The sequence below is a fragment of the Lingula anatina genome, chromosome 5, assembly GCF_051362555.1.
Source record: "Lingula anatina isolate TDL-2025a chromosome 5, LinAna3.0, whole genome shotgun sequence".
Classification (NCBI taxonomy): domain Eukaryota; kingdom Metazoa; phylum Brachiopoda; class Lingulata; order Lingulida; family Lingulidae; genus Lingula; species Lingula anatina.
In genome coordinates, this window is record NC_141771.1 from 20,583,625 (window position 1) to 20,596,779 (window position 13,155).

The 13,155-nt window shown below is 35.7% G+C and overlaps 1 long non-coding RNA gene across 2 annotated transcripts; it reads right to left on the reverse strand.

Moving 5' to 3' along the window:
- Positions 1-472: 472 nt before the first annotated feature.
- LOC112041265 (uncharacterized) lies at positions 473-12,767 on the reverse strand. Of its 2 annotated transcripts, XR_015334773.1 has the most exons (5): positions 12,474-12,767; positions 4,831-4,910; positions 4,006-4,203; positions 1,056-1,135; positions 473-601 (listed from the first exon to the last, which is right to left on the reverse strand). It is a non-coding gene; the product is annotated as an uncharacterized LOC112041265 (long non-coding RNA). The 2 variants fall into 2 exon arrangements; XR_015334772.1 differs by lacking the exon at positions 12,474-12,767 and having other exon boundaries at positions 4,831-5,441.
- Positions 12,768-13,155: the final 388 nt, after the last annotated feature.

Sequence of the window (13,155 nt, forward strand, 5' to 3'; positions counted from 1 at the left end):
TATATAGACAGTGATTAGAATACATACAGACACATTGAACCTCACAACACACAAAGCACAGGCATCGGAATGTATGCATGAAATTTTCTCTGTATCAAGTCTTTTGCTAAGCGAATCCTTGACTCCTGCACCTCCAACTCCAAACAGGTAACATATTAACCCTTGTCACTTTCAAAATATATAAAACAGACTGGAACTTACGTGACAATTTTCCCAAATGATAATTTCTCAGGTACCACATATAGTGTCGATGGTCACAGTTTGATTAAAATGAATAGCAGTTATCAATATACACAAGAAATTTTGTCTATATCAGGATTTTTGCTAAGCGAATCCTTGACCCCCCCCCCCCAACTCCAAACAGATAATATTAAGCCTTGTCACCTTGAAAATATTTAAAACAGTGGGACTTACGTGACAATTTTCCCAAATGATAATTTCTCAGGTACCACATATAGTGTCGATGGTCACAGTTCGATTAAAAAGAATCTTCACTATGGCAATATCATTGTTGCACTGACCTGTGCTGAGGCTGCTAGGTTGAGATCAGTTCAGTTGTCCTCAGTGTGATGATAATCCAGGAAACACACCTTCGTCTCTACTGAAAACAGATAATACATCATCAATAAAAAATATATTTATAGACATGTACAGTGGTTATAACACAGATGTTACATCGACCAAAATATGTTATTATATTATAATATAATTATAATAGAAGCATACAGTGACAATAGACATATATAGACAGTGATTAGAATACATACAGACACATTCAACGTCACAACACACAAAGCACAGGCATCAGAATGTATGCATGAAATTTTCTTTATATCAAGACTTTTGCTAAAAAATCTTTGTACTCTCCCCCCCCCCCCACCCCCAACTCCAAACAGTTCACATTAACCCTTGTCATCTTCAAAATATATCAAACAGACTGGAAACTAAGTGACAATTTTCCGAAATGATAATTTCTCAGGTACCACATATAGTGTCGATGGTCACAGTTCATTTAAAAAGAATTATCAGTATGGCAATATCATAGTTGCACTGACCTGTGCTGAGGTTGCGAGGCTGAGATCAGCTCAGCTGTCCTCAGTGTGATGATAATCCAGGAAACACACCTTCTTCTCTACTGAAAACAGAATACTGAATACATCATCAATAAAAATTCAAAAAATTAAACGAAACTTACCGAAGTTGAAGTTTGATTGTAATTCTACTTTATCGCTGGAAAGGAATGTAGGAATCACATGAGATAGCGCAGGCGTATCGGACTTCAGTTTTGAACGCAGGTAATCCAAAGTGTAATCTAAAGTGTACAACATGAAGGCCTATTGTAATGATCGCTGCTGTCTGAAAACTTCTTGAAAAAATTGTGATGAAGTAGAATTACAATCAAACTTCAACTTTGGTAAGTTCGGTAAGTTTCGTTTAATTTTTTAATTCTACTTCATCACCGTCAAGTCATTACGGAACCACATGAGATTTTAAAAGCTCTGAGTCCATTGTGATTACCCCACATAAAATTAAAACAAGACCTGCAGCATAAATTCGATATGTGTATTTTGTGTATAACACGAAACTAATATAGTACATTTTAAAAACACTGAATATTGTAATATCTTTCAGTCACCATTTAGCGTCTGTTTTGTTTATACATAAGTAATATAATATTAATGTCCACTGTTTGCTGTAATAAAGCTTCAAGCTTTTGTCATTGCTTCTAAAACTTTGGAGTCCATTTTGACAATCTGTTTAGTTTTATTATAGAACGTGGCAAATGTACTTGCATTGGCCCATCCAACATGCTTTAATATTTTGTCAATAGGGCATCCCATTAATGCTGCTGCTGATGTCGACCCGGCACATGTGCTATGTGCTGAATAAACACTAGTGTCTATCCCACTGTCGGCTAAAACTTGTTTAATCCAGCGAGAAATGATCTCTGTTGAAGCTGCCAAGTGCGGTTTTTGATAGCTGATAAACAACACGTTTGATTTTCTCAAAGGAGCTGTTTCAGTTACGTACGTCTGCAGATGGTGCACTATGCACAGGGATTTATCTGTATACCCTGATAATGCTATCTGGGATAGATGATGTCCTGGTTTGACTGGGCATCCTAGTAGTCTCTGTTGGGATTGATTTTTTACAAGAAATCAATAAATCAATGTAAATTACTCTTAAACGTCCAATTCTAACCAGGGCAAAGTCATGTTTGGGTCGCGTCGCAGCGTACGTAACAGAGGACGATTTAATAGCCCACAATTAAGAGGGATCATATATCACGCCTCTTTTCACACATGGTTGTGTTGCCGCAAGGCGAGAAACACCCCGCCTCACCCTATTTACATAAGACCACCCCTTCTTACTCATCGCTGCATGTGTGTAAGATGTACGTAAGATGTCCGTAAAATATACGTAAGTCGGCATTGTCCTTAGCTTACATATTTTCACACCATTCTTTTGTCCTCTTAAGGGGCGTATGTAAGACGACTTAATCGTTTTTGAAGTAAGCATATCCGTATTGTCATCTTCTCTGCACAAAACTGTATTTGATGCGCTTAGCCAAATTGATCTTTCGTTAGCCCACATCCAAATATTTTTTGCTATTGCATTACATTCCAAAGATCTACTGCCCCCCTGCTCTCTTATATAAGCAACGGCAGTGGTGTTATCCATCAATAGTTTGATGTGAATGTTCTTCTTATCGTTACAGAGTGCTTAAAGTGAAAACTGAGCTGCCTGAAGCTCGAGAAAGTTTCATGATGAACAGACTCAGAATGTTTCCACTGACCACCTGTTTTGATGTTCAATTCTCGACAATAACAACCCCAACCCATTGTACTGGAATCTGTTTCAAGAGTCAGATCGGGTTTTTTTACTGTAACTGGTGCTTTTGAGCCTTTTAAGCAACTTATCCACCACTTTAAATTACTTATAGCCATATCTGATATCTTAACTTTCACATCAAAGTTTCCTTTGGCATCTTTTAAAGCTGCTATTTTATCATTTTCCAACTCGCTGTAGAAAAGTTTCCCATTGGGAACAGCAGGGAAGGTCGCAACTAAATTTCCTATAATGGTGCACAACTCTCTTATAGTTGGAGACATTTTCTTCAAGAAAGAATGACAAAGATCAATTATCTTGCAACTTTTGGAGTCAGATATTGCCACAGTCATATCTACAGAGTTCAGAATAAATCCTAAAAATTCTATAGATTGTGTGGCTTGAAACACTGATTTTTCCGGATTTATAACAAAGCCACATTGAGTAAGCATTTCAATCGTAGCTTTGACGTTTTTGTTGCAAGCTTCAATGCTCTCTCCTTGTAAATATGTGTCATCTATATATACTACTTAAGCAAGAGAAAATTGGCTTAAGAACCTGGTGAAGACCCTGGGGCTAATATTGAGGCCCATTGGACACGCCCTGTACTGGTATAACTTTGATTTCCATTGGAATTTTAAGTATTTTTGATATTTTTCAGAGACAAATATGCAATAATATGCATCAGAGAGATCAATACTTGATTGCCAGCAGTTAGGCGTCATCATTTTTATTGCTGTTTGCAATGAATCCATTTTAAAATGGTGATTATCAATGCACTCATTTAACTCTTTTAGATTACAAATGAGTCGGTATTTCCCGCTCTTTTTTCATTCTCAAAAAGATGGGTGAAATTAATTTACCAATTTCCATTGGAGATTCAACGATAATTTTCTTTTGTAATTACCTCCGTATTTCCTTTTCTATTTCTACGGTTTCAGAGGCATTGAATTTTGCCTCCCTTATTGGCCTTGCCTGCACTGGCATTACATGGAAATCTATTTCCATGCCTTCAATTATTCTTAATATTTCTTTGTCGGAGGTTATGGATTTCCATGTGTTTATAAAATACCATAATCTGCCTCCTTCAAAAGTAAGAATATTATTGTTAGCCTTTTTAATGGCATCTATAATAAACAGTGAAAATTCACTATTAAATGTTTCTAGAGTCCTCACCTTCATAGTATATAGGTTCTACTCTTTCTTGAACTTCTTTCCCCTTCTCACGCCACTCGGCCCTGGTTTGTTGAACCAGTCCTGGGGGTGTCCCTCTTGGGAAATGTAACCCTGTCCGTGCCAGGGGTTGTACCCCGGCCTCCTCGAGTTTTTTGGCTGGTGCAGATGGACCGCGATCTGGCCCACCTTGTCCATTTCCTGTATATAAAACAAATAATACATCATCAATGAAAAATATATTTATAGAAACATACAGTAGTTACCACACAGAAATTACAGAGACCAAAATACATTGTTATATTATAATTAAAACATACTGCGACAATAGACAGAGACAGTGATCAGAATACATACAGACACATTCAACGTCACAACACACAATGCACAGGAATGTATACAAGAAATTTTGTCTATATCAAGATTCTTGCCAAGTGAATCCTCACACCCCCCCCCCCCCCCCAACACCAAACAGGTAACATTAAGCCTTGTCACCTTGAAAATATTTAAAACAGTGGGAACTAAGTGATAATTTTCCAAAATGATAATTTCTCAGGTACCACAAATAGTGCCGATGGTCACAATTCGATTAAAATGAATAGCAACATCATTGTTGACATCAATAATATATTTACAGACACATACAGTGGTTAATAACACAGAAATTACAGCGACCAAAATACATTATTATATTATAATAAAAACATACAGTGGGACCGACGTGACAATTTTCCAAAATGATAATTTCTCAGGTACCACATATAGTGTCGATGGTCACAATTCCTCTGAAAAGAATCATCAGTATGGCAATATCATTGTTGCACTGACCTGTGCTGAGGTTGCGAGGTTGAGATCAGCTCAGCTGTCCCCAGTGTGATGATCATCCAGAGAACACACCTTCCTCTCTACTGAAAACAGATAATACATCATCAATAAAAAATATATTTATATACACATACAGTATAGTTAAAAAACAGAAATAGCACAGTCTAGCAGCCCAGGACGGCTCAATTATCACCCGGGCGGTCCCTTTCCAAAAGTTGCCAGTCCGTCGGTCTGGCAATTTTCTGGCCTCTAAAATAATTGTATATCAATATGCACGTTCATATTAAGCAGATTTGGTTGAAATAAAACGAAAACAATGAGGCTCATCCTTCTAGAAATCAACACTGCTCTCAACAAATGAACGAAATCCGAAAGTAGGCCCTAAGTACATGCTTATTCACCGTTTTCCCAGCATGCCTAGCGCAAAGACCCTTCACCGTGTTATGAAACGTCTGATACAAAGTATCAAATGTGGCATTTATATGCTAGTTTAGGGGACACAATGTGTGGTCATTCAAGTTCAGAACAACACAATCTCGTCTAATTACGCAGTTAAAGTTTTGATGCTTCTATAATCTGTAATTGTAATTGTACGATGTCTGTCCCCCCCCAAAAAAAAGATAAAAAATAAATAAATAAATAAATTGAATGACGTCACGACGCACGTTGATTATACAAGATTCCGAAGTCAGCATTACCGGTACCCCTGTCGCAGTCTACCCCCTGTAAGTATTTTGGTGCTAACAATGAATGCGATGCCCCAGCACGTAAGAAAAGAACACAGGAAGATTACAGACAGTCAAATAAAGTGTATGATGACACCAAAGCAGGGCTCCACAGGTAAAAATTCAGTTCGGACAAGTGAATTTGCAGGGTGGGCTGTCCAACGGACACGATGTTTTATTAGAACTTAAGAACAAAAATCTTGAAAAAGAAATTTTTGTTGCATACTAACGTCTTCTCGTCTCTTCCTGGATGGCATTAAAAGGAGTGACCTACATTGGTACAAAACATGTGGTCCCAAAACGAAGTCTAAGCAAACTTACTGCCAAATTATGAAAGTGAACACCTTCCAGAACTTCACAAAACAAAATTTATATTCACATAACAGGCTGACTACTGAGTATTTATTTGTTTTAAAATCTACCTGCAATAAAGACCGTTTTTAAAATAGAAACTACACAAGTACTGGGTACATCAGATTGGACTGGATGAACTGGATGCATCTAGTTTGTTGTCAAGGCAACATACTGCCTGTCAATCAAATGTGTTGTAGGCTATCTCCTCACAACCATTTGAAGTTGGAAAGTCAAACTTTGGGACTGAAGATCTTGTTGAAATGTTTATATTTGCATAACCTGAAATTTTGTAAGATGTTTTATTTAATGACTCTAGCACCACCTGTGTTATTTACAGTTCAAAATTTAGTGCTGGAATTTGATAAATTAGCAAAGCTGTCACAAGTGTGATACTGATGTAAGGAAAAAAATTAGTAATAAAAATATTAGAATTTAAATAAAAAGAAGGGGAAATTTTTTTAATGACTGATTTCATTTAATTCATATATTTAAAAAAAATTAAACACGTTACCCCTAAAAAGAGCAAATTGTTAATATAAATATCAATTTAAAAACTTTAATATTAGTGATATTTATATAAGTAAACTATTATACAATGAATATTCTTCAATTTTTAATGAAATTTATTCAAATATTATAAAATTTGAATATTTTAATTAAATAATATAACACTGCCCCCCCCCCTCCACACCTCACAGTATTTTTTAAAGACTTGGTTAAACTTCATGTAAATCTGATATCAAATTTCAGATTTACAATAAGTGGACCCTGTACCCCAAACCCTGGGAAAAGCCCTGATTGAAGTCATGTTAAATCAGACTTATAGGCAAGATTAAATATTCAGGAGTTCACAAGTATGAAAAAATGACTTTTTATCTGAAAATAAATCCACTGCATTTTCCAGGCTCATTTGACTGAATATCTTGGTAATAAATACATTACATGTATTACACATATTAATGTTTACAAAGTTCACCGAGAGGTATGAATGGAAAGAAATTTTGGTTTTGTTGGACAGATTGGATTCAAAATAGGACACGTCAAAGGACAGGTGCTCATTAAAGTTAGTGTCTAGTCCTGAAATAGGAAAAGATCAGTTGTGCCATCATGGAAAACTGAATTTTCTTGGTTAATTTGTGATGAGACTGATAGTAAAAATGTCATTTGTAACAAGCAGGTCATGCAACTAGACTGATTATGACAGACACATGCAGTGAATCACACTTTTCCGATTTGGGTTCAGAGCATAATGTTTCAGATGCTGACAGTGAAGAATCTACTTGAATTAATTCACTTTGAGATTAAGAGTCCTTGTTTCAATATTGTTCTTGCCTGCAATTGGGTTAATCAGGTAATTTTCAAAAAAATTCAGGACTGGCTACTTTTGGCCAGGGCTGGCTACATTTCAAAGTTGCCAGTCCTGCTGTCCGGCTTCAAATTTATACGAATTTCATACCCTGGTTTTCCACTTATCGTGTTATGGCTGTTGCATATATACTGAAGACGTGAAAAAACAGCATAACTTTTAAAAAAATGCTTGATCCTACTGATTTTGAACTTGACCTGCATTTTATAAATATCCATCTGTAAGTTTCAAGCACAAAAAAAAATGTGTTCTACTTAGTCTTATCCTGTTATTGTGAAAGTGCATTGTAACGACAGACGCAGATGTGTCTGTACATAAACAACTTAATTTTCACAAAAAGTTCACAGGAAAGAACATTGCAGGGTTTGACTACTGGGCTTATGAGACTAAATTTCAATATTTGCATGTTTGGATAACTTTATTTTGTTTAGTTTGTTGAAAATCAATTTTAAGATTTATTGAGCTTTCTGAGCACTAAATTCTCTCTCTCTCTTCTCACAGAAACACACAAATACACACACTCTCTCTCACATACACACACCCAGTAATTTTTTCCTACAGACACTTAATTTGAATAATATGGAGATTTTACATTAAGTGTGGTCTCTCTCTCTTCTCACTCTCTCACACACACACACACACACACACACACTGTTTCACTTTCTCTCTCATAAACACACAAACATTCAATCTGGATAGCCACCAATCCCTTCTCCCCCAGAAAGCACACTATTCAAATGATTCTATATTGCAATTATAAATACATTTCTCCCCAGGTGAAGTATACCGTGGAGATTTGTCCTTGGGACTCTCATCAATACAGAATAAGCTTTTCAGTTATTTTTATACCCGGCACATAATTTAATACCTAATTTTTTCATAGTCCTTCATTTGATTTATTTTGATTTATTTATTTTTTTGTAGCAAATTGAAGTTCCTGGAGCTCTCCCTCTCTCTTTCTCACACACAAACACACACACACACACAGACACAATCACACCACACCAGGGCATCATTGACATTTAATGAAGACTTCAGCTTCACTGTAATGTGCTGCTGCCAAGTGGACAAAGCAAGCATTACATTGTAAAATGCAGCAGAGGGGAAGGCATGCAAAACTGACCTCAGGCTGTAAGATGTCACCTTGAAATAGAAAAGAACACATCAAACTAAAGGGAAATGAAGGAATGATTTTCTATAATTTATTGAAAAAATTTCACTTAGAATAATCCAAAATAGAAAAAAACTCTCAATTTTCACTTACATAAGAATCTTTTTGCTTAAAAATTACTACATAAGGCCGCCCAGAAGTGATTACATCATGTATTTATTCATCCCAGTCACTGAAGAATTTTCCCCTCCCCTGTTTTTTTTTTTTTTTCAGATTCCTCCACTGCTATCCACACCTTGTTTACAGTCCCCGTTAAGAATTAAAAATAAAGATATTCTGGGGTGGCGCTAGCAATTCTTTTCGTTTAGCCAAAATACTACTTTTTCATCTTTTTTTGTGTCCAAATGGTTTAAATTTGACTAAAATAAGTCAAATCAACCCTATTTTGTTTAGCCAATTTCAGTCAGTTTTAGCATTTGGCTCAATTGGTGAGTGATAGCGCTACCCCAGATATTCTCCAAAAGGCACAATAGACAAGCCAGTAAAGTTCAAGGGAATAACGATCCAATACAGAAAACTAGATAAACTTAAGGAAGCAATATATATATATGACTCCTGTGATTTTCTAGACAATAGGCCTATTGGTTTTTCTTGAAATGTGTTGTCAGTGTTATATATATGCTGACAAAAGAGAAAACTTAGGGGCAACACTGGGCATATATCTGTTAGTTTTGAAGATATGACGGGCAAGAAAATTTGCAAAGTGCAGTTTATCATGAAAATTAGGTCAAATGTCAATTTCAAGGTCACAGATTACCAGTATATGACTTCCTATTCAACTTCAATAGTAACTATAGAGCCATTTCTGCCAGCTTTGAAGATAAAATGGAGTTAAATGTTGCAAAGTTCAGTTCATGGTGAAAAATAGGTCAAAGGTCAATTTTAAGGTCACAGTTTGATTGCCAGTATATGACTTCCTATTCAAGTTCAATAGTAACTATGGGCGTATCTCTGCCAGTTTTGGAGATAAGGCCACACTTTTTTATTTTTATGGATGACATCCTGCGTGCGCACCGATTTTCGTCCGTTCTCAGAAAAAAAAAAACTCACCCCCAATGGAGTTGGTTGAGAGCAAACATCCTTCTTGAATTTTGCCGGAAAATGAGCTTTCTGCGCATGCTGTTTATCGCCAATAGCCGATTTGCTGTGAAATTCATCTCTAGGATTACTGTCAAATTACACGACAATTAAAGTCATTAAGAGGACGGACACCGTCGTTTTAGATTGGTATGCCATTGATACTGCATGACTTTTTAACATTTCTGTGAAGTGTTCATAATGCTTTAATATTCTGAGAGCACAAATAAAGACACACTGTTTGTTTAATATTTGTTTTATTGATTGGTATACCAACAAAATGCATAAAATAACCTTAAATAGACTTGGAAATATGCAGCATATCTATTCATGACTTTTTTTTTTTACCTTTCTACGAAGTATTGACAATGCTTTAATATTTTGAGAGCATGGATAAAGATATAGTGTTAGTTTGATACGTGTTTCTGTGGTAAATTTGCATTTCCAGCTGTGTACTGACAGCATTCCTTTACGTAAGCAGAATTTTTTTTTTTTGACTTTTTTTTTTTTTCGCCATCCATAAAAATAAAAAAGCGAAATAAAAATAAAAGGGATGGAAAAGTATATGACTTACTATTCAAATTTAATAGTAACTATGGGCGTATCTTTGCCAGTTTTGAAAGTATAAGCACTAAGCACTGCCAGTTTTGGGGATATAAGGGACTAAATGTTACAATTTTGGAGTTACAGTAGAACTTTATGTGCCATAAATTTCCAACAAAAGAAATTAATTAAAATAAAGAAAAGCTCATTTTGGTTCAAATTCTTGAAGTGGGAGGTGCTCAGAAGTTCCAGATGTTCAAATTTCATGAAATAATGTCATTTTTGACCAGACGTTGTCTGCCTCGCCAAGCCTTATGTTATCTTTTCCAGACGTTCAAAATTTTATACATATTACTGTATTGCACATTTTACTTTCACCACCACAATGTACTTTTTGACACAGCATTACTTGTAAACCGCATGGAAAACAAAAAACAGAGACCACATTCAGTGTTGGGCTTGACATGCTCTATCAAATGCAAAAAACAAGAGGTCTCTAGCATGGTTCCATGGTTCCAGAATTAGAGTTTCCGGTTTTGGCATATAATGGCCACAGCTCCCGTGAAAATGCACCGATTGACCCCAAACTCACAGATATGAAAGATGACCATAATGGTAACACCTGCCAATAATATATCATAGGTTAGATCTGTGTTGTTTCTGAAAATTGGCACAAATATTTTTTTTTTCGTAAAAAATTAACTTTTTTAGAATATTTGGCCCATTTCATATCCAAGGGTATATTTGAAATCTTCACATATGACTTTCGGTCAGCCGTCTGTGAAATTTTTCCCATAATTCCTCCAGTGTGGGAGATATTTTGCATTTAATTTTACAAATTTTGGACAAGGGTGCATTGCGATGAGCGCCACACCTAGACCCCAGCACCGAAGAAGCCCAAATTTTACATGGATAGAGTTGAGATTATACGTGACCTAAATCCAAGAGATGGGTACGCAGGTCCTTGTAGTCTAGGAGGAGAAGCAGTAACGGTGACATGGTGGTGGAGCTGGCAGGGTTTATGATAAGTTCTTTGCACATAATTTTCTTTTTTCTCATGAAGGGGAATCCATTAGTGGGATCATTTGAAGTTGCATTGGTTTTAGTTGTTTGTTAAATAAAAATCAAGTGTTTCATTCTTTTTAAAGTTAAAAAATAATTTAATTTTTCATGAATCAAACCACTGCATGTGTCTTATTCAGTTGAGGGAGACAGGAGTACTTGTATAGGAATGCTAGTTACAATGACTTCCACCTATTGAGTTATTTTCCTTTGTGAAGATTTGTATTGGGATCACTATCAATAATACTTGTTAAAGAAGTAGATCTAGTACTTGACTGAGTATTTTTTTAAATTATTATTATTATTATTTTTTTGTCATTATGCTAGAGGCAATATTCTTTTCTTTATATGGTTAAATATATAAAAAATGTGGGGTTTTGTTGTTTTATTTTCTGAATTAATTAATCTGGACTAATCTTATTTTAGATTAATTCTGTAAGCTATAGTATTTGTAGGAAAAGCACTGCCAGTTGTACAATCACATTACAAGCAATTGAGCAAAGAGTGGAAATGTGAGACAAGAAGCAGGTTGAAAAGAATTAGTGTCTTTACCAAAAATGAGTATGAAGGTTTAAATCTGAATTAAGGTAGGCTGTGTTAAGGATAATTCCCTATTCTTCTAAAGCACACTGTTCAACAGTGCATGATTAGAATAAATGAGCAGGTATTACCAGCCAAGACTGTAGAGCAACACCAATCTAACTTATACATTTTCAGATATCAATTTATCATGAACAAAATAAAAAGCCACCAGGATCTCCTTTGAATTACCTCCCTAATGTACAATGTTTAATAGCCATTAAGGACCTCTTCTAGTGGGTATATAACTCTTTGAAATCTCCATGCTCAAACTTTTTTTTTTTGGGGGGGGGGGGGGAGGGAGGTTGTTTGAATGTCTTGAGGAGTCGGTCAATATTGACTAACAAAACACATCGCACAAGTATATTGTACCCATATATAACTAGAGCAGGGTGGAGCATATATACTGAGCTGCATGTCTGCTGACTGAAAATCTGCTTTGAAGACTAGAAAAACCAAAAATTAGCCATACATCCCTTGAAACCGGTGCAGGGAAATACTGGTATTAAGGGATGTAGCCTCTACAGTTATGAGATTTTGCCATTCAGTACAATCCGACCAGCACTCCCACCTCTTTAAAATTTATCACCAGATTTAGACGATTTGAAAAAACTCTCAAAAAAATAATAAATAAATAAATAAAAAAGAGTAACGAAAATCAAAAACTCTGGAACAGTTTCGTGCATTCACTTATCATATATAAAATTAAATATTCCGAAAACTGAAAAATGACGTAATTTTGCTATCCCTGTGGCTTAACGAAACTTACCCTTTTATCGTTGTTGGCATGATCCCTCTGTACACTTTCACACTTGCTGTACATCAGCTACTCTGGAATGTGGAAAATGAGTAGACTGGACACCGCCTGCAACTCTTTGCTGTTCCAACATCGATGTACGCCCATTTTACATAAAAATTCCTCAAACTCAAGTAGTTCACTTAAAATTTTACCAGGCTGAAACTAATATAGTGCGTTTCAAACAAATCTACATTTAAGCATTAAAATATTACAAGCTGCTTTGACAGCAGAAAGCAGACGACCTCGAGTGGCATCTAAGCAAGACAAGCCAAACACGCTTTCTCAAAACACAGCGGTGAATGTCAGTTTGCTTTTAACTTTAATAAATACTAAGTATTTTAATACATCTGTGTATAAAAATAGGCCATCAAAAAGCACAGTAAAACAATCGACTTTTTTTTAGAGCTTTGCACTCTTGAAAAGTGATCTGGGACACGAGCGACACACTAGCGGGAACACGAGCGGGAACACGCTCGGCTGTCACCTTGATTGGATAGTAAATGATTGTCGTAAAATCGCTAAATTATTTTTAAACCGGGTGCATAAACTTGAAATCCACCTAGAACAACCTTAGACTACCACATTAATTAATAAAATTGCAAAAGAAACTATCAAAAGTGGTTAAAGCCTTCAAACCGAATGTCGTAATGTC